The following is a 22,697-nucleotide window of genomic DNA, read 5'->3' on the forward strand; positions in this document are numbered from 1 at the left end:
AATTGGCATTGAGGAGTAGCATTCAGGAGAAGTTGGCATATTGGTAACGTGAGGTGAGAGACAAGTTCTCTATGGTCCAGGAGCAGAACAATGTGTTGTATATAACAGTGTTCTTTTCTCTTTAACATAGTCTATACTGTGAGTGAGTGAGTAATATGGGAGTGACTTGAGGGAATAAGTGTTTTTACATTTTTCTGTTACCTTCATTAAGGCATTAGCTTCACTATTTTGTAATTACACTACCTTAATTACACTATAGGTAATAATCACTACAAAGTAATTAGCTTCATTACTTTGAATTGCAATGCTTGTCCAAAAAGCTAAGAGTGGAAATGAGCAGCTTCCTTTGAGAGAAGTGGTTTTTTTTTTAATTGTCAGGTTGTACTGTGTGCAAAGACTTTATGTTGCCGGTTAAAATTTTTTTTAATATGTTTTGTTTCATAGCACATAGGATTACTTTGGGTCCATCTATCCTCACCTTTAAGTTCATCATTAAACTTAATTCAGTGCATGACGTGTGACACTGAATTGGCATAGTCTTTAGGTTTTTCTAGTTAGTGTCTTGAATTAAATAAAAAATTTTTATCTCACTCAGTTGTTTCATGTGATATAAAAGCATTTTGTGAGCTTAAGACACACGAAATGAAAAATTCATCTTTATTATCTAAGTGAATTTATGTGAGCCTTAACATTCACCATTTCTGAAAATGTTACTGAAAAATAGCCAAAACTACCACGCTAGTCATGAGTGTCGAGTGCTGTTAGGAAAAGCAGAGTAAACCCTGCGTGCCATCTAGTATATGGCTGTCTCCTGTCGAAGGCATCTTTGTGGACGAAATTGGCAAGTCATAAAGTCATAACATTATAAAGGCCCAGATTTGGTTCAACTCCTCTCTTGGATTGATGCTTTGAATCCTAGCGTCTGCCCTCCTCCGGAGGTACTCACTCACGTGCTTGTCTTTCTTCAGGACCGTATCTGTGATAAAGTACCTAACCGTCCATGGCATTGTAGGGGAGGGAAACCTTTACTTTACCTTTCAAGGTTCTTCTGGCTGGCCTAAGAATCAACTTGACATGAGACCGGTGAACAGAAGAAAAAAACAAAGTTTAATTATGTCTGTATGGGGAGTCCATAGGTAGGAGATTCCAGACAGTCGGGGAGAATGAGGTCTGTTTGTCATCCTGGACCAGGGAGACAGGGAAAGGGGTCTGGGACTGTAGAAGGAAAGGGAAGCAATTCACGGGAGTATGAAATAGACACTGTTTGGTAAACAAATGTTTGCTGGGTAACATAGAAACAGTAGGACAGAGGAATTTTAATAGATTTTGCTAAATTCCTCCTCGTTACCACCCCTAGTTCATGTCATAATGTTACATTTGGTGATTGCTCTCTGCCTGGAGCAGGTCGTCTATCTAAATTCTTTTTATGCAGCTTAGAGGCAAATTCAGAGTTTCTTTCTGAGTCTTTTGGGCCTTGATTGTGTTCTGCTCAAAATAATCTGCAGGCCAAAGTGGCACATTATAGGGCGGCCTGCTTTTGGCCCCTACTGTATACATGGATTTGTAGAGACTGAACTATTCCCCACTGATGTTTTTATTGTAGTAGAATTTTAACCTTGTGTTTGAGGGCTGTTAGTATTTTAGAGGTTTCTGTGTTAATTTGGATTGCATTCATCTGAAATGTACAGCGAGTTGAATAATATATCTGAGGCCAGGAGGGCAGCGTGGCTGTACTTTGTCCTCTAAGATACTAACATTCAAACAGATAAATCCTAACAAGGAAATAAGGACGAGTTGAGATACTCAGAGAACAGCGTGCTTTCCTTAGCAAGTACATAAAAATAATTTGTGATTAAATTCTGGGCTGAATTTTATCTTTACCCTGCTTGTTTCAGAAAGAAGGCATGTTGATGTTGAGTCAAATCAATAATGTAATGATTTATTGGGCATTGTAGCTTTCTTAAATCTGAAAAGGGGAAAACTGTTCAGATACTTAAACATAGCACTGTGAAAAATGATGTTAATTGAAAATTATCAGCTTAATAAATAATACAAGTAAAATAATTGGCTATTCCATCTGAAGTTTAAGAAGATAACTCTCAGACTAAGCTTTGGAATTTCTGCTGTTTCTGACAAGATGTCTTCCTTAGCTTACCTTCAATTCATCCTGCATTTACTGTTTCTTATTTTAGTTCCTGGGGTGAGCCTAATTGCAGCCCCCTGCTCTATGGAGTCATCTTTCACTTGTCTGTCCCTTACTCCCTAGGAACTATTATTTGTTTAGTGTCTGTCTTCTCTACAAAATGATCAGCTATAGGAGGACAGAAACCATATTTTCCTCATTTGTATATTCTGAGGATCTTGAGCATAGCAGACACTTAATAAATATTTGTATAAATAAATAAGCCAGTAAGTGTCGAGTATGACCAATGTGATCTGATAAATTCCACATGCTGTTGAATATTGTTTATTATAGGATCCACATGGTGTAGATATTTTCTGGGGTCTCTGAATTGCTGTTTCTCTCCCTCTTTCTAAATGGATGGGTTTGAACTTCTGCTTCTGCGTAACATGGAGTAGCCACATACACTCCCGCCATCTCAAACCAGAAAACAATAACAACCAACCAAACAAACAAAAACCCCGACCAAATTCATGGTGTTAGGTAAAAAGAACAGTGATCCTGAGAAACACCACAATTAGGCCTGGCCATGGGAAGTCAGTGAGGTGAGCCCTAAAATTCCTCTGATATGCTGCCCTGAGAGTGCTTCCAGGCCACAAGTTAGGGAGGGGGAAGTCCCAGGGGAAGCCCAGGGGACTCTTGAATTGAGAATCCAAGGTGACCGTGGTGGCTGGAACTTGTAGGGCAGAGTACCAGAAAGGAGAGAGATCCTGGGACATGCGCAGCAGGACCCTCTGCGGAATCCTGATCAGAGCACTTGCAGTGAAACTACCCGAGGCCAAGGATAACCACCCAAGACAGATGATGAGAAACAGTGCCTAGTGCTCTAAGAACATCGTGTTTTTCCTGAGCCGTGGGGCCTTGGGGAGAATATTCAGGATAGTTTTACCTTAATAATGGTGAGTAATTAGCCCTAGACTCAGCAATGGCTGGGATCTGCCTAAAGATCAGAAAAGCAAGACCCAAGAGGCACAACTGTTTCCAAGTAATTTCTAACAGTATCTTGTAACAGAATTCAAGCATATTTATAGGAGTACAGATATATCCAACATCACACAGAGTAAAATTTACAATGCCTGGCATCCAATCAAAGATTACTAGGCATGCAGAGAAACAGGAACACAGCCCTTAATGAGGAGATTGATCACTTGACACCAACCCAGAACTAACACAGATGTCAGGGGGATCAGAGAAGGGCATTAAAACAGGTCATTGTAACTGTATTCGTATGTTAAAAGAAAAAGTGTGGATGGGAGATGAAAAAGACCTAAACAGAACTTTTGAAGATGGAAACTACGATATAGGAGATGAAAAATACACCAGATGGGAGTAGTGACAGATTAGACATTGCAGAAGGAAAGATACTGATGTTCGGGCATAACAGGAATTACCTGAAGTGAGACACACTGGGGGTTTGGGGAGGCAAGACCGAGGGGGGAAAATGAGGACAAGTGAGCTGTGGACAACTTGAAATGCTCTGCTCTATAGTGTGCTTGTAATCTCTGGAAAAAAGAGGAAAAGGGTGGGAGCCAGAAAAAAAATTATGCAGAAATAATAGCCAAATAATTTCCAAATTTGGTGAAAACAATAAATCCATAAATCCAAGAAGTTCAGTAAACCCCAAACACAAAAATCACTTGACAGAGTTACCCAGAAATGCATCATAATCAGAACCAGTGATAAAAGAAAAATCTTTACAGCCATCAGAGGAGAAAAAATTCAGTACATATAGAGGCATAAAGATGATATTTGACAGCAAATTACACATCTGAGATGATGCAAGTAAGAAAACAAAGGAGCAACATCTTTACTCAAAGGAAGGACTACAGACCTAGAATTCTGTACCACCAAAAATAAGTTTCAAAAATAAAGGTGAAATATTAAGACTTACAGACATTTTCAGACATATAAAAGCAAAAGGAATAAAAAGAATTTGTCTCCAAATGATGGGCTTTCCAGGACTCTGTGTGACTGGGCCTGGATGACCTGACCACAGATAAGCAGGCCTCTGCCGGGCAGTCAGAATATGCTACGAGGAATGTGGAACTTGGACTAGGAAAATCATGTTAATATGTGAAATTGGGGCCTCTGTGTGGTAGGCCAGGAGGATGGAAGCACAGAGAAGGTTGTGGGCAAAGAAAGAAGAGTTGACGGCAGGAGACACGGAGGTGAGAAGCAGATACTCCTTCGGTTTCTGGTGGTCTTCTGACTCCCAGTTCTAGTCGTGTCCGAGGTGCAGCCCTGGTTTGGATTCTGTCAGAAACCATTCCATCTGCAGAATACGGTAACCTCTTTGTAAGCTAGCCCTACATGTTCTTGGATCCTTGCCACCAAAAAAACCCAGAAAAGATCAGTTCCAAATTTTCTTCCTTGTTTATTCAAGAAGTGTAATCACGGTACCGGGACTCTCTCATCGAGGCCTAAGAACAGAAATAGTAGTCAGCTGTGAGGATTTCTAGGCCCATCATCTTTGGGATACTTGTCATGGTTGTTTGCTGAACTTGAAGCCCTTGGATTTCTGTTGAGTATTGTAGCTCAAGAGATGATGCAGCTTTTGAAGTTAGTTTCTTTTCCCACTATCAAGGGACCCAGACAGCCAGAAATTGTTGAGGAAATGAGATAAATAGTGGTAAGGGCCTCTCTGTTGGTTAACAGTGCAGTAAAAATGAGGGTGGGGTGTAACGTATGTTCTGTTTGCTTTTCTAGCACTCTCCATAAGATGCCTTTGTGTTCTGGTTGTTATTAGCATCTTTTATTTTGCCCTTTTGCTTTTATAAGCCTTTTCAAACTTTTTTTTAAAACTACTGATGTTTTAAAAATAGTATCAGTGTAACAGGGCCCGGGCTCTGAGTCCATACCAAATGATGTTTTAAACACGTTGATTCCTGTTTGTTTATATCTCCAATCTAGTAGTTCTGTTTTATTTTTACTTCTTTAACTTAAACTGGATGGTAGTAAGCTTTGACCAAATATTTTATTGGTGAATATCTGAAACTGACAGGAATCACAGTTTAGGAGCTCAGAAAATTTTCTTCTAATAGTTAGCCTTTTTGTAATCCTCAGCATTTTTGTTTCTAACAATGTATCTTGTGATTCTTTGTATTTTTCTTCCTTTCTGGGTGAAGTGACAGAGTATTTAAGTCTTTTTGGAAAGTTCTGGTGACCTAAGTATTGTTCAGGGTGCTTCGACCTACTTAGAATTGTTCTTTGTGCTGGAGAGTACGTTCATCCCCAGGGTAACTGCTGCAGAGCTGCACTGAAACTTCCCACTTGCCAGAGCTTGTGTCACACAAACACAATGGAGCAGCGTGCAGCCAAAAAGAAGTGAGGACGATGGCATTGTACTTCACTTCCTTGAATTAAGTTTTATTCATGGCAGTGTTTTCTACGGATTCTTTAACAATAACATTGGGAACAAGGATTTCACAGCAACCGTTGTTTGCCTGTGTTGTCATCCTCAGTATGTTTGCAGTGTTGAGAAACTTTTATGCATTTTTTTAATAAGACATTATACTCACATATAAAATTTTATTTTATACTTAGAACTTTTTTAGTCGTATAGGTGTATTATTGAGTATAGCAGTGTAATAATAACCCTTTAGGTATTTAAGTATCAGGATGATTGTGTTTAAACTGACAATATACATTTTTTAATGTTCCCAGGTATTAATATTCCATTATTGTGATTGACAGCAGAATATTTGTTGTTTGCTCTTCAGAGTTGGGTCCTTTGCAGGAGACTTCCTACCAAACCATTTCAGCTTTTTAAATGCAAGTAGATATTTACCTGGAAATTAGAAAAGAGTCACTTAATATAATAAAATCAGCAGGGCATGTTCTGTTTGGTCTCCATCAATACTTGGATTAGAAGATGCGGGGTGTTTGTTGAAACTGGGCATTGTGGTGAATCTCGAGGTGGTTTTTGGTACCTTTGGCCTCTAGGAGGCAGCATGATCTAGTGTAAAGTTTCTGGACCCTGACTAAGGAAAACTTGGTCCTCTGACATTTTAAGAACTCTCCTGTATGAAAATCATAAAGTTACCCTGGGAATTAAAAAAAAAAAAACGTTGATAGAGTCCCAGAGGAGGAGATTTTGTGAATGTGTTTTTCTCTTTTGAGTGCCTTGAAGTGCTTAACAAGGAAAAGAAATTAACAGTTATTGCCATAGCAGTAATCCTAACAATTGAGAAAGCAAAGGAATTAATACTTTTAATGGATGGGTGTTTTTCCATTTGCAGATCACAACCATCTTTGTGTAAATTTTCTGCAAGCATTACTGTTATTAGCAGTTGGTTTCGGGCTGTCTTATTACTACTGGTGTTTTGCTAAAATACTATTTAAGTGTTTGTTTAAATATAATTTAAATAAAGTCATTGGCAAATGTTATGGCTCTCCTAGAGCAGTCATTACAAGCTATCTAAAGTTGGTTGAAATTCAGGAGCAGTTGCATAGTACTGGATACTTTCTGGAAGTGACCAAATACTGTTGCTGGCTTCCGGAAAACAAGGACCCCCACTGAGGTGAGCAGTGGGTGAGCAGCTCTCCGTCCTTTAGTCGTTCTGTTTTCCCTTTTCCTGTTTTCATGGCACCTGAGTAATTGCTATTTAGTGACTTGGATGAGAGTAATACAGTAAAAGCATAATGCCCCTTGGTTCTCCTGGAATTGGCACTTTTAGGAGAATGTATTCTGTTCAAAACTAAAAGGTAGGTTCAGAAGACAAAGGAATTGGTGGGAGGATTTATTTATAACCCTATTTATGAAATTGATACTGTTGCTATTTTCATTACTTTTGGATCCATTCAACCAAAAGCTTACAAAGTTCAGGTCATGCTCTTTCACCCTTGAATATACTTAATCCAGGAAGAATTAAAATAATCAAAAGTCATTTTGAAAGAACTGATAAATGTTAAGAAAAATTAGAGTGCCATATATTCTAAAGAAGCCCAGTAGCTCTCTCTACAAAGGGATGCAGTCCTCTGAAATGGAAGTCTCCACGACACATAATCTGGCATTTTCTTGTTTGAACAGTCTGAGACTTCCGTCTTCCCTTTTGTGTTTGAGGCAAAAAGGTTTTCAGTCAGCTAATGAGCTGAGTTTCTTTTTTTTAATTGTTCAGTGATTCCTTGTTTCTGCCTTGACAGGGCGATACTTGGGACAAAATAGAAATGGGAAAACAAAATGGTATAGGTTCTGTGTTCTGTAATGAGTAGGCATGTGACTTGACCTTTGGATCTTAAGAAGCAAAGTAGGGCTTCTATTTTCATATATTCTACATCATTAGAAAGTTACTTATATGTAAGCATATAATACCTACCAAGAAAAACAGTGTCATTTAAAAACGTATTCCATTTCAACATTGTGTGTGTGTGTGTGTGTGTGTGTGTGTGTGTCTGTGTGTATACTGAATTACATGAAGGAGAAACACTGAAACATTTTATATTGTAGCCAAAGTGTGTCTAGGGTTATTTTTGTCCATTAACTTAATTCAGGACAGCTACACCTCAAATAATGATGCCTAAAGATGTCATGATCCTCTTAAGATGGGGAATTGTAGTTACTAGATCATGTTTTTACTGCTTAAAATTGTCCTCATTTTGGAACTAGTCAATTCAGTGCATACCACAAGTGTACATCACATACTTTGCAGTGTTTGTAGGGCGTAAGGGGACATTTCTGATATCCGATTTCTAGGGTCTTCTGTAAGAAAAGATGGCCTGTGGCTGGTTTGTCAAATGAATATGGGATGATACTACTCCTGTGTACTATTACAGCGTTCACGAAGCTTCAAGAATGTCTTGTAGACGCAACCCTCAAGGGTTGTGTTTGTGGGGGTGTGTTTGTATCTGTGTGTGTATGTGTGCTGGGCTATTTCACTAAAAATGGTTAGCATTTAGGCACTACTAAAAATGTTATTTATGCCCAGAACAGCATGTAACATATATAAACAGAATGCAAATTTCAGTGGAAACCCAGAGTCCTAGGGCTAAAAGGGACTTTGAAGAATGTCTAGGGCTTTGATTCTTGAACTCTGTTCCCAGGAACTGGGGTGAAGCGTTCTACTATTGAAATTAAATCATTAAATGATTAATAATTAAATTCAGTGACCAGATTGCTTTCCTTTCTGTTAATTAGATGATGAATAGAATTTTCTCACTTAATTTTTCACTCAGATATTTTCAAACTTTATGCCCTCTGTCTGTGATGAAAATCTGTATAGAAATTAACAGAAAAACTCAGCCCATTTTTTTGTATGTGGCTTTGCTTGTGGCTGTGATTTTTTTTTCTAATAAGTATAATATAGTTATATTTTCTGCTAATACGAGTCCCCTGTGTGTGATAGAACAGAACTTGGTTGGTAAATCAACTATTTTACTCCCTTGAACATGTTCTGCAAAGGAGATTATGAATTTCAAGTGCTCCATCACAATGATTAGAACCAGTGGTCTGGTCTAGTGTTCTTACCAATGAGGCCCAGAGAGATTTAATGACTCAATTAAGGTCACCCACCAAATCAATGGGAGGGTAAGGGCTGTATTACATGCCTTCCAAAGTAATGATCATTATTCTAGATTTAATAGCAGTCCTTCACAGCTATAACCAAATTTGAAAAGAGCTCTTTTGTTTGGGGGCATTCACTTATTCTTCAGTAATACAATCCCCATTTTTGCAGATGAGGAAACAGGCTCATAGGGTTTAAGGGATTTGCCTCTGGTTTGCTGAAGTTTCTCTGCTATAGAGAAGCTGCCAGGTTTTGTACTAGAATTGCTGGTCCTTTCTACATATAACTTGCTTCTTGGTAGGAAAGAAATTATCAACAGGAATGATGATACCTTCAGGAATCCCTTGAGTCACTGAATCACTAGAATGAAAGATTTTCAAGGATTTAGATGGCAGGAAGAGCTGGGCCCACAGACAGTTATTTGAAAGAAATTTGATTGGTAAATTGTGGTTATTTGGGGATGTTGACTGTCGCTGTTGTAAAGATCACAAAAAATAAATGTAAGGCACTTAAAGACACTTTTCCATTTGGATTTATCTCTAACAGAAATTAAGATTGGGAAAAACAAGCATGTGCATTTAAAAATCTAAAAGTATTTTCAAGGAAAGTAGATGTTTTGAAATAAATTAGGTTGTGTCCTATCAGTATGAGAAACTAAAACATTGATTATGTAGATGACTCATCAAAGTGTCTTATTTATTCATAAGATATTTTCCTGCTATAATTTTTCTGTTCTCAGTTTGATATTTAAAAGAAAGAGTTCTTATTTTGAAAGACGTTCCAGTGATTAAAACCAGGTTTCACTCCTGTGGTGTCTAAATACAGATGGTCAGATAGTTGCTGGGATTTATAGACCTAAGGATGGCACAGGTTACTGGAGTGTGTTTCTTTCCTGAAAATTCATTGGTCATGACATGTGCACTTTTCTGTGTATATTACACTTCCATTAAAAGTTGGAAGACTAAACCCCTAAGGAACAATTTCCTGAATGGTTAAATCTTAACTTTAAAAATCTGATAGTTAGCATTCAGTGGAATAATTACTTTGCAGCTTTGCCTAACTCTTTAATATTTGAAGATTTACCTTCCTACAGAATTTGTACTGAAAATGCTGTAATGATGTAGCAGTAAGTTTTAAAACTAGATGACAAAGTGATTCAGAAGCCATAGAGAAGAAGCAGCCAAGTCCTTTTTTTTTTATTGAAGTATCATTGATATGCAATCTTATGATGGTTTCACATAAACAACACAGTGATTTCAACATTCAAGCATATCATCAAGCCCTCAACCCTCCATTGCAGTCACTGTCCATGTTGTTGCAAATGGTAGGATTTGTTTTCTTTTTATGGCCAAATAATATTCCACTGTGTGTATGTACCACCTCTTCTTTATCCATTATCTACGGATGGATAGGTTGCTTCCATATCTTGGCTATTGTAAATAGTGCTGTGATAAAGACAGGAGTGCAATATGTCTTTTTGCATCTGGGATCTTGTTTTCTTTGGGTAAATTCTTAGGAGTGGAATTCCTGGGTCAAATGGTATTTCTATTTTTAGTTTTTTGAGGAGCCTCCATACTTCTTTCCAGAACGGTTGCACCAGTTTACATTCCCACCAGCAGTGTAGGAGGGTTCCCCTTTCTCCGCATCTTTGCCAGCATTTGTTGTTCCTTGTTTTTTGGATGTTGACCGTCCTAACTGGTGTGAGGTAATATCTCATTGTGGTTTTAATTTGCATTTCCGTGATGATTAACGATGTGGAGCATCTTTTCATGTGCCTGTTGGCTATTTGTATTTCTTTGGAGAAATGTCTGTTCAGGTCCTCCACCCATTTTTTAATTGGATTATTTATTTTTGGGGTGTCGAGTCATGTGAGTTCTTTATATATTGTGGATGTTAGCCCCTTATTAGAGGAGTCATCTACGAACATATTCTCCCATAGTGTAGGATGCCTTTTTGTTCTGCTGATGGTATCCTTTGCTGTACAGAAGCTTTTTAGTTTGCTGTAGATACTGCCATTTTATAGAGGGCAAAACTGAGGCTCAGAGAAATGAAATTGCCATATCACAGGGTCACTATCTCAGCCTAGTTCTCTTTACAACCCATGGTCTTTCTACATATTGTTTCTGTTCAATAACTGGACAATTGAAAATACTTTTCACGGAGATAAAGAATACAAGCAACTCATTTTCTCCAGTAGATGACTAGTGAATTTTTTATGAAGTTGTGTTTGTAATAACCCTACCTGAGGCTTCTAAGCCACACATGATGTGTGTTGTTTGTTTCTGTGTCTGGGGGCCCATACCTTATTCATCACGTTCAAAGTAAATATTGATCTTTCTGTGTTTATGTTTGGTAATAGAATATCCAATTAGGAATATTTTTCCCTTGGGAAGTTATCATATTCTGAATCAGGAGTGTATGGAGAAAAATCATAGTAGCCAAGCCAGCAATTAAAACTGGTGTAAATACAAAACTAGTTGGTTTTTGCCCTTTTCCAATGAGGGTTTTCATTGCCCCTCACGAGGCTCCAAGCTTGTAACAAAAGCTCCCAAATGTTGTCCTCAGTCTTAGAAGCTAACAAGATGAAGAAAAATGCCTCAGTGCTCAAAACGACTTTAGCTGCCGAGTTAGTGGGAATATTTTCTTTATTCATCTGTTTCTCTGCTTCTTTTGATGACTTTTTGCCAGGTACTTTATTCATCTGCTGTGAATTTATCCAACTAGCAGAGGTGGAATTTGGAACCACACATCTGCAAAGAGCACTGAAAGATGCTATGAGGCAAACAGAAACCTTCCTGGGGGAAGTTCAAGAAGTTCAAGAATGTTGTGCATTTTTTAAATTGAAGTATCTGCTTCTCTTCTTCCCAGTTTATGCCCTTTGCCGTGTGACTATATTTTCTTTTTACCTTTGTGAAGATTTGAATTGTGAGCCTTTTTAGTTTTGGATTTGGTTTGGTTTCTCTACAATATGAGGTGATTAATAACAAGTAAACACTACATGTCTGTCATAGGAAAGTTGGTAGAGGTTACTTTCCCCTTCTCTATGTGGCCTTAAATGCCTTCACAGCTTAGCCCATCGTCTGCCTTTTCTGCTGAGTGTCAAATACAGGGGTGCATGCAGAACTTTTAAGTGCTCAAGAATTAATTGCTATTATTATATTATTGTCTCTTATATGTGACTCTCTTCCTTTTCTGGTTCAAGGCAGTTAACTTTCACATCATTCATTCACACATTCTCTCCACGGTTTGCTCACCTTTTAAGTCAATGCTGTTGAAACCCTACCGGGCACTAGCATTTGATTTCTGCCTATATTTTTTTCATCTATGAGGAAGCCACTGCATACTTTTATTTAAAATAAAACTTAATTTTTGTCCACAAAGGTTTCCAGCTATTTCTAAAACTTAGATGAAAGGCTGGTGGCCGTTTGCAAGTGCAAAAATCTTGGAATTCTACCTAGCTTCCAGAGGAACAACACCCCTCGTCCCCATATTATCTCAAGAAAGGAAAACCAGGTGGATGGTAAGAGAGAGAAGGTAAACACCCAGTGTCAGGCACAGGGCTTTACTGCGTATAAACACTGTAGACTTTTTCCTCCACTTATGTAGGAGGAAACTAGGCTTCCGAGAATTTAAATGTCTTTCCAAGGTTATACCCTCAGTAACTGGTAGAGTAGGGATTGGTTTCTGGGTCTTGTACCATTGCTTTGATTTTTCTTGAAAAAGACAACCTATGTACAATGTAAAAGCCTTGGCTTGGCTCTGCCACACGGTGGGCTCTTAATCAGTGTAGATTGCCCTCTCCTTCCCTCTCTCTCTTTCTGAACTTTTCTGCCTCACGATGAAAGCAGCTATTAAAACAAAAAAAGATACAAAGCAGATTAGCTCCGAATTTCCCCCTCCTTGGAAGAAGGGACACCTTGAGGCAGGGAAAGGAAATGTGCCGCACACCCCCGAGGCCGCTTTACCCCTTTCAGGATGGCCCCCAGGGGCCCCACTCCCGGAGAACTTTCCTCTTTTGCCTGCAACTGGGAGCCGACAGCTGCAGAAAGCTCGGGGCAGTTTGACACCTTGTGAGTAACAAGGGTTGTTAAAGGTTTGTTTGAAGAATTTTTTTTTAAATAAGTAAGTATTTCTGTCTGTGGCATCTTACTACACTGATGGGCAGTGACTATATTGGGGTGTGGGTGGGGACTTGATAATATGGGAAAACGTAGTGACCGCATTATTTTTTCATGTGAAACCTTCGTAAGAGTGTATATCAATAATAACTTAATAAAAAATTTAAAAAAAATAATAAGGTAGCATTTCTGAAGCCTAGCCCTGATAAAGGCAGAAGGCTCCTTGTGTAAAGGTAGAAGTAAGGGGGAGTCCTGACAGGTTTGGGAGAGCAAACCCAGGGGTGGGGTGAGCAGTGGTGAGGCTCATCAGGCCCTTGAGCCTAAGTGAATCGCCAGGGGGCAGGTTGTGAATGCCCGTCTGGGTCCCCCAGAGTGTGGTAGTGCAGTGGCCTTGAATCCAGCAGATGGATGATTTCTAAGAAGAGGTCATTTTCTGCTTGTATGGGTGCTTAAGTCTCTCAGTTTCCATCTGATGTTCTGATTTACCATTAGGAAAAACGTGACATGCACTGACGTCTGGGTTGGTGTCTCCTCTGGAAGGCTTGATCCTGTTGAGGACAAGCCTCGGAGGCAGAAGGTGCCTGTAGGCCCCAATCTAAGGGGAGGATCCCAGCCTCAAGTCTCCTGCCTGGTGGCTGAGGAAAGGACGGGCCTGGCTGAGGGACTGCCTCTTACCTTTGTGTCTACTGAGCACAGTCAGCAGTTGCTCCAGTCACGTGAGTGCTGCTGCCCCTAGGTGATAAGAGGCAGGAATTCGAGACAGCTCTGTAAGATTGGGAGGCCAGGTCAGCCGTAGCTGCAGGGGTGGGCGGTAGGGTGCGGCCACGCAGGGTGCTACAGGGAAAGCATTTGTACCGTAGAGTTTATTTCTCTGTTAACTTATTTTAATTCTACTCCGGGGGATGAAATTTCTGGTGAGGGCATTTATTACTTAGACTGTATCATCTTAAAGGTCTGATTCATAAAATCTTAGCTATTAGGAACATCGCAAAGCTCTGCCATCAGAGACGTGAGGGACTGTTACCCTTATTTCATAGATGCACAAGGAGAGGTTGGTTTTCCCAAGGTCTCAGGGTAAGATGTGGTCTTGCTCTTTGAGTTCCATGTCTGTGCCAACTCAGCTGTTGTTTTAAGTGTAATCTATTTATGGAAAAAATTAAGAGACTGGAAAATGTTCTAAGTTCTACCTTCCGGTTATCTATAGTCCTGATGGGCCCTGTACAGCCCCAGCTGGGCACAGCTGGTCCACAGGTGGCAATGGCCAGACCTGCCGTCCTGGGACCATTAGAAGCTGACCTTCGTTAGGTCATCACTTCAAATGCAAAACGATAGGGTCAGAGCAGCGGAGCGCATTGTGGTGGTCGCAGGATTCCCTGGATTGGAGCAGGAAACCTGTGTGTGTGCCCAGCATGTAATCTAGCGTCATATCTGGGATTAATAAAATTCTTCCCTCTGCACCTGCCATCTCCCTGGTGATTCTTTCCATATCTATTTGTCTCTTATCTTGACAGCGTGTTAGTTATCTGGGCATATTAACGATCATTTGGAGCCAAAGTGCTGAAGTGGGAGGGCCAGGCTTTTAAGTTACCTTCCTTTGCTTCGTTTCATCACAGCAGTGAACTTTTAGAAAGTAGTGTGACTGTGGAAACTGAGTACGTAATGCTTTTCCACTTTTTAACCCTAACCCCGTACGGCACCCTAGGTGTGCGTGTGCATTCGTATGTATGTCTGAAATAAAACGTACCTTTTCTGTGTGCCTCTATAGTCTGCTGCTTTCTGCCAGACCCATTACTGAGATGAGACCACAGTTAGAGAAATCTCACGCTTTAGAGAGAAAGATAGTAAGAAAACTTTTTTTTTTTTGACTTGTTTTTCTACCTTCACTAAAGACCTTTCAGGTAGGCAACATCTAGGGACCAATTCAAAATGAGAAGGTTGTGGCTCTTGAAATATCTGACTTTGGACCCCCCTCCCCAGATATTAGTGCTTCTTGGGGGGCACTGACATTTCGTGAGCTCACCCCACACTTAGTTGTGCCATAGCTAAGATGAAAGGCAGTGAAAACAAAGTGCAGCGTAGGTGCTGTGAATCACAGCTAACGTTTCTGCTAAGACTTTGACTCGCCCTGTATTTATTTGGTGGGTAGAGCTGGACCTTACTCCTTGGCGGTGCTCGGATCTCTGGGCTTGTGTTAACTCACACCACCTAGCACCCCACTTGGGACAACTTTAGAATTCAGGTGGGACCTGTTGCGAGACAGACCTCTGCCTCAGCTGCTCAGGGGATAGGGCGACAGGCTCAGGAAGCGTGTTACCGTTCTCGCCCATAGCTCGGTGCGTGTGATCTCATCTGCTCCTCAAAGTCCTGGGGGAGAAAAGATGAAATTGTCTTCTTTACTCAAAACCACCACCACCATCAAAAACAAACTAGCAAACAAGAGCCAAGGATTTGAGAGGTTAGTGAGTGTGTTCAGAGTCACAGAGTGAGCAGGAGAGAGTAAGCATCATCCCGGGTCTGCAGTATCACTAAAGATCTTGATACCAAAAAGACATATGTAATTAAAAATGTCAATGTCAAGAGTACCTTTCTGGGTGGATTAAATACTAATTAAAATACTAATTCTTTGGGAGACAAATTAGTTTATAGCATAAGAAAGCATCATTCATTCAGCTCTCATCGTTTCAAGGTTAAAGAAGCCATTCTTCTCGACTTTGCACTTCGGATATTCGAGATGTCTCCCTTGGAGGGGCACTGACGCCGTCCTCACTGATACTTCTTTCCCTCTGTGCAGCCACATGGAAGCCTGCAGTCAGAGCCTGTGTTTATGGTTTGTTTTCTTTACTCTTCTGACACACCTGTGAAGTGGGCACGGTGGGGTCGTAGTTGACAGCACTGGGTGAGGTCTGTGGAGGCTGTGTGAGAGCTCGGGTCTTCTGCACTCTTGCCCACTGCTTTGCAGAGGTGTTAATCTATATGGGCAGAGGAAATGGATGCTTTGGGTAAAGGCCCAAGGTCAGAAATGGCAGAGGAAGAGGACTGAACAGTTTATTTGCTCCTTGGCTTTAGAATGGAGCCATGGCTAGACTGTTTGGCCAGTGTTTATAATGTGATCTGATCCCTGGAGGAAAAAATTAAGTCAAGTTCTGCACTTAGTGGCTCTTTCACATAGCCAGAGAGTAGCCAACTCAGCAGGCAGAAATATTCTTTAAGTTGGGGTTCTCTGTCACAAATTTTTTAAAGCTTTGGCTGAGTACTTGACTTTCGTGTGACCCAATGGAGCATTCTACGTAAATAAACGCTGGGTGAGACATGGTTTCTAAGTGTGTGTGGCCTCATCCAGCAGAAATTCATGATTCTACAGAAGAGTAAAGAAAAAGGACAAGGGTGAGTAGAACCGTTGCATTATATAGTCATTGAAAGGCTCATTAAATAAGAAGAAGAAGAAGAAAGAATGGATAAAGCTTATTGAGAGTTTCCTGTGTGCCAGGCTGTGTGCAAAGGGTTTCACCTGTTTTATCTTATGGAGCCTCTCGAAACCCCAGTGAAGGGAGATACTATTATTCTGATTTTTATGTATGAAGAAACCAAGCCACAAATAGTTTAGCTTAATATTGAGGGTCATGGTTTGATAAGTGGTGGAGCAAATATAATCTGAGTTGAGATCCTCCCTTCCTTGTGGCTCATGTTGCCTCCCTGTGTAATGGACATTCTAGGCAGGGTAGGGCACGGTACCATCAGAGGCAGAGCCTGGAGAGCCAGCTGCCCCGGATGAGCGAGTGGCTGGAGGGGTTACCCCCGGGTGCTGAGGCACAGCAGGAACGGGCCACATTAGAGGGCGGCAAGATGAGGCAAGCCTGGCACAGTGGGGGAAGTCAGAGCCAGGATGAAGCATAACCACAGAGTATTGCATATACAGTGCCTCATTGGCTTAACCAGGCAGGTGTTGGTGAAGAGGTCTGCGAACTGGGCAGGGAAGTTCCATGACTATGCAGGATGGTATTTGGGAATATTGAGGCATTCTGAGGTAAGCATGAATGATTCAGCCATTGTGGAAGAGTAACGTGTGTGATGCACTAAGCCAGAGGTCACTGTGCTTTCTGCCCCTGTCTTCTCCTTCCCTCTCCTCTCATGTCCACCGTGACCTCAGCATGGCATTACTGAGGCTTGTCTATCTATTTATGTGGTTTTTTTTAAATTTATTTTTGTTTTGGGGCTTTGATCAAAGTATAAACTGCCCTCAGGGCTCATCTCTAAGCCACGGCACCTAGCTATATCCGCTCTGCGCGTATTCTTGCACCCCCAGGCAGCAGGGTTTCCGGGAGAGCTCCATGGTAGGAAGGAAGGTCAGGCATAGCCTAGGCAGCAGGGGCCTCGCCAATGGCTGGTAGCCGGGCCATGACTTCCCAGGGGATCCCTAGACCGTTCAGGATTCTCCAGAGCAGCAGAACCTGTAGGGGGTGTGTGCATTCTCACACATGTGTATGTAAGGACTCGGCTCCTGCATCTCTGGAGGCTGCCAAGCCCGAGTCTGCAGGGTGGGCCAGGAGAGCCAGCGGTGCAGATGAAGTCTGTGGGGAATTCTGTCTTGCTTGGGGAGACTGTTTTTTTGTTCTATTCAGGCTGTTGACTGATTGAATGAGTTCCACTTACATTGTGGAGGGTAGTCTGCTTTCTCCCAGTTCACCGATTTGAATGTTAGTTGCCTTCAGAAACACCCTTCAGTTTGCACAGAACTAAGTCTCACCCCCCCATGGGATATGCCTCCTTAGAGGACTTCAGGAGCCCTCACCACCCCCTCCTCAGAACCTCTCTCAAATGCCAGCATTTTTAGCAAAATGTGTTAGGTAGAAATCTTATAACCGGTTTGAGACAAATAGATGGGTAAGGAAGCACTTTAAAAATGTTGAAGCCGTTAACAAATGCAAGGAATTTAGGGAAGTGCAGACGGTGTGGGTAGATTTAGTGTGATTGGGTAGCTGCCACCTGTCATGAGGATTACAGTTTGGGACAAGAACAATAAACCCTTTTTGCGCCTAGGCTACACATTACCACACACAGTGCAGTGGGGCCTCCTAAGAACCTCTTAGATCTACAGGAAAATCCCATCTTCCGTCCGTGAGTGGCTTGGTGGGACCTTTGGAACTCTGGTCCTGCCACTGCGGCAGGCTCTTCAGAGAACTACTTCGGGGCTGTGTACCCCTGGGTTGAAAAACTGGATAGATGAAAAATGTAATCTGTTCACCTACCAGCCATCTTTTGAGCCATCTTATCTCGTGTAAACCTTGGGAGAATCTAATAGAAGGGATGCTTTGTCACTGTTCACACTTACAGATAGAACAACCACGATTTTAATTCTTCTACTCAGTGTAGGATAGTATTTTGCACACAGTTGCCTAAAAAATATTTGACTTAAGAGAAATCTTATTCTGTTTCTGTATTCTCTTTTCTCTCTCTTACCTCTGATTTTCCTGCAGCTGACATTTGCATGCTTACTATATGAAGAATGCTATGTTATTTTTAGGAGAAATTAAATAGAATTTAGAATAGCTCCTTGAGTTTTTTAATGAGATAAGTTAATCTCCTTATCACAGTGGAAATAAAGTACCACTTAATACATTTTTTAAGTAGAGTACTTTTTTATAACTTAAATCTTTCATTTTATTTTAGAGAGTAAGCCTTTCTGTAGTCAAACTTGTAGAAATGGGGGTGGTTTTATTTCCTAGTGAACTCTTACAACAAAATGTTCATTAATTAAAAATAGCTGCCTTATACAGGAAACGGCTCATGTAGCGGCCTCTGACCCTGTTCTAAAAACAGACTTGAGCTGCTTGAGTGCTGAAGAAGAATGAACACTAAAAGCTGTGTGAACAAATGCAGGTAAAAACGTGCAATGTTTTAAGAAGGATCTGTGTGCTTTTAGTGTTTTTCTAATTGTGACTCATGTGCTTACTATTAAAAAATAAATACATATTTTAGCAATATATAGGAAACAAAGTTCCCACCCAAATTGTGCTATTTAGTCTGGTGGTTTCTACAGATTTCTTTTCTAAGCATAATCAAACAGTATGTACTTATTTTAAAAATGGAATTATTTTTTCAGCTTGGTTTTTTATTTCTGTATATTTGAAATTTTCTACATCAGATCTTTAAAAATCCTCTTCCATTATTCTCTTTGAAGGCAGCATAGTATTGCATTGTATAGTTGTAGTAAATTGTTTAAACCAGTTCCCTGGTTAATAGACTTACATCTTTGAATTGGAATTTTTTTCCTTTGAAATTCAGGGTTTTTAGAGCAGCTGACCTTACAACTAAATTACCAGATGTACCATGTTGGTAATGTAATATATTGAAAGTTTAGTGTGTGTCTAGAACTTCTGTAATTATGAGTCTGTGAAACAGGAGGATAATTCTGCCATCTTCCTAGAGATTTACTATTATTGTCTTGAGATTTAAGAAGCCTGCAAGCTCCCTGTCTGCCATCACGGCCGTCCATGGGATGCTGGACTGAGAGACGGTGGTGACTGGAGGACTCGTGAGGGCCCTTTAAGTGCAGAGGAGCCAAGCAGAGGAACAGCAGCTGCATCAGCAGAGAAGAAAGGAGAGTTTACGAGTCCTTATTGGAATTACCCCTGTTAAAAATCTTTGCTGGTTGCCTTACGGCAGACTTCGGAAGACCTGCCCCCCTAACTCTGAGACGGCCCTGAGGGCTCCCTGGCCATTGGCACAGGTGGCTCCATGTCTGTGCACCTCCTCGTGTCTTCTGAGTCCTCTTATGAGTCCACCTGGTAGACGGGACCTTCCCGCAGGTTTGCCTGAACCCCTGGTGAGCCTTGCTGAGCCCCAAGCGACGTCAGTTAATTCTGAGATCTCCCACCCTGGCCGGTCCTCCCAGACGCACGGTGTTGCTGCTCTTTGTTTTCTGCTGAAAATGGAAGCTCTGAAGTTCTTGTCATTACTAATGCTTAGACTCTAAGATCTGTCTCTAGGAAAAGAACCTGAGACTTAGAAGGTATGTTTCCTTTACTAAGAGGATTGTTAAGTCAATCCTAGGTGTATGTTAAATTTTTAGAGGGGCAAAGTAAGGTTACTCCACATTACATTTCTGAGTAATTAGCTAGCTTGTCATGAGTAGAGAGAAGTGAAATTTAAAATAACCACTAAAAGGCCCCTGAGTTTTGGTTATTTATCGCCATATAAGAAACTACTCCAAACTCAGTAGTTTCTCACAGCAAGTTGTTATCTCATGGTACAGTGGGTTGGGCTCTGTTTCCCGTGGTATCAGTGGGGTGCCGTGGGGTAGCTGTGGTGAGCCTGGAAGGGTAGTGAGCTGACCCACTGGGTGCTGGGGTTGCCTTTGGTGCCTGGGTTCCAAAATGGAAGAAGTGGCTGCTGCTGCAGCCATGCAGGGCTAGGCCCCGACCTGACGCCGCCCGCTCCTGCCCTGTCTAGGGGTCTGAGCAGTAAGCCCAGCCCTGAGGCACTGTGGGCTGGGGCTGTTTAAGGACCTGGATGTCTGGAGTGTGGCTCATTAGGGTGACGCCGCAGCGTGCTCTCTGCCACGTACACTTATCACACACAAGACCTCCACGGACGTCTCACTCCGTTTTTCTATCAGGCTCAGTCCAGGAACTTACATAAGTCAGGCCCAGGGGCACATGAGGCTTTGGGTACAGCTAATCTCAAGCTCAATACTTCTGAATAAAGGCATACGTGTTTTGCTCTCCTCTCCCCTCCAACATTCAATGGTAAGGCAGGGACAGGAAAATCTGCAATAGACATTCACCTTCAGAAAGGTATTAAGGGCTGTGGGCAAGTCAGAACCCTCATACACTGCTGGTGGGAATGGAAAATGGAACGCTCTGGAAACAGCCTGGTGGCCCCACAAAAGGAAAGTTAATATTTAATCTAGCAGTTCCATACCTAAGCACATACCTATGAGAAAGGGAAACATAACCACATAAAACTTGGGAATGTTCATAGCAACATAGTAACAGCCAAAAGGTCAAAACAACCCAAATATTCATCAACTGATGGATGGATAAATAAAATGTAGTATATCCACACAATGGAACGAAGTTCTGATACAGTAAGGATGAGCCTTAAAAGTACTCTGAATGAAAAAAGAAGCCAGTAACAGAAGGTCACGATTTGTATGATTTCATTTATATATGAAGTGTCTAGAATAGACAAATCTCCAGAGACAAAAAGGAGATTAGCAGTTTCTCTGGCTGGTGGGGAGGGTGTCTGGGGGGCTGATAATTCAAGGATACAGGTTTCCTTTGGAGGTGATGAAGGTGTTCTAAAATGGACTGGTTGTGAATATACTGCAAACCTTTAAACTGTAAACTTGGGTAAATTATATGGTATGTGGGCTAGATCTTGGTAAAGCTGTTATTATTTTTTTCAAGTGGAAGAGGGAAATGGGAGGCACACAGCGGTCCCTGGCCCGTAGCAGTTCCAAAACCCAGCTAGGTGTATGTTGGCAGCTCCTCGTTTCGGGACTAGTTTGTAATGTGGGCGGTTGTCTGTGGCTCTTGCCTATATCCTCTAGGCTGTTGACTGTGTTTTCAGAATCTTATTTTTCCAGAAGAAATGGCCCACGATTGTGGTGTTTTCCTATCTGAATAAGGTCCCTGATACTTTTCATTTGGAACTGTCCCTGTCTCTTTAGTCCAGTAGTCCAGACTGATGGTGCTTCTATGGATACATTTCTCAAAGTTTTTGTGGGTTTTCCCATAGAGCTATTTAGGGTTTACAGCTTTAGAGTGACACCATCCCCACAAATCTCTTTGAGGCAGGGCTCTTTTCTACCTTGGACTGCCTTTTAGTCAAGGTGTTCTGCAAAAATACCTTTTTTTTTTTTTAATAGTTGCTGTAAAATACTAGTTTCAGTATTTGGAAACATAGTCATTCAGCAGTTACATACGTCACAAAATGCTCATCGCCAGAAGTGTAGTTACCATCTGTCACTATACAAAGTTATTAAAATCTTGACTATATTCCCTATGCGGTCCCTGTGTTTCATTCCTGTGACTTATTTTATAATTGGAAGTTTGTACCTCTTTATCCCCTTGACCTATTTCACCCATCCCCTCACCCACCTCTCCTTTGGCAACCACCGGTTTGTTCTCCGTATTTGTGTGTATTTGTTTCTGTTTGTCATTTGTTTTTTAGATTCCATATATAAGTGAAATCATGTAATATTTGTGTTTCTCTGACTTATTTCACTGAGCATGGTACCCTCTAGGTCCATCCATGTTGTCAAAAATTGCAAGTTTTTTTTTTAATGGCTGAGTATCCACTGTGTCTGTATATCACATCTTCATCCATTCATCATCCTCCATTGATGGATACCTAGGTGGTTTTCATGTCTTGGCTATTGTAAATAATGCAAGAAACATAGGGGTGCATATAGTTTTTCAAATTAGTATTTTTGTTTTCTTCTGGTAAATACCCAGAGGTGGAATGAATCATATGTTATTTCTATTTTTAAGTTTTTGAGTACCCTTCATGCTGTTCCCACAGTGGCCACACCAGTTTACTTTCCCACCAACAGTGTGCAAGCTTCCCTTTTCTCCACACTCATTTCTTGTCTTTTTGATACGAGCCATCCTGGCCAATGTGAGTGAGCAAGATGTTAAGATTCTTTGAAGCTCTACTGTCTGGTAGAGATGATTCTTAAGACACATCATCAAAATTCTTCAAAGGTTTTGGTCTCGCTCTGTGATTTGCAAAGTATGGTCGCAGAGCAGCCTTAGGGTCACCTGGGATCGTACTGCAGGGCCGAGCCCCCGCTTCAGGCCTGCTGAATCAGACCAGGCAGCTCAGGCCCAGCCACCTAGGTCTGAACACACTGCTGGCTGAATCTGGCACGCGTGGCGCTTGAGAACCAGTGGT

At 41.2% G+C, this 22,697-nt stretch overlaps 1 protein-coding gene across 5 annotated transcripts in view; it reads left to right on the top strand.

Moving 5' to 3' along the window:
* The window catches only part of FGD4 (FYVE, RhoGEF and PH domain containing 4), a 188,314-nt gene that overhangs the window by 37,131 nt on the left and 128,486 nt on the right, over positions 1–22,697 (top strand). Inside the window, exon 1 of one of the 5 annotated variants that reach the window (XM_036889365.2) lies at positions 18,436–18,677. The exons of the other annotated variants lie outside the window; for them this stretch is intronic. The gene's annotated coding sequence lies outside the window, so the exon portion shown is untranslated. Of the gene's footprint in view, positions 1–18,435; positions 18,678–22,697 lie in introns of those variants that run through there. 5 annotated transcript variants of the gene reach the window in all.

The sequence above is a fragment of the Manis pentadactyla genome, chromosome 14, assembly GCF_030020395.1.
Source record: "Manis pentadactyla isolate mManPen7 chromosome 14, mManPen7.hap1, whole genome shotgun sequence".
Lineage (NCBI taxonomy): Eukaryota > Metazoa > Chordata > Mammalia > Pholidota > Manidae > Manis > Manis pentadactyla.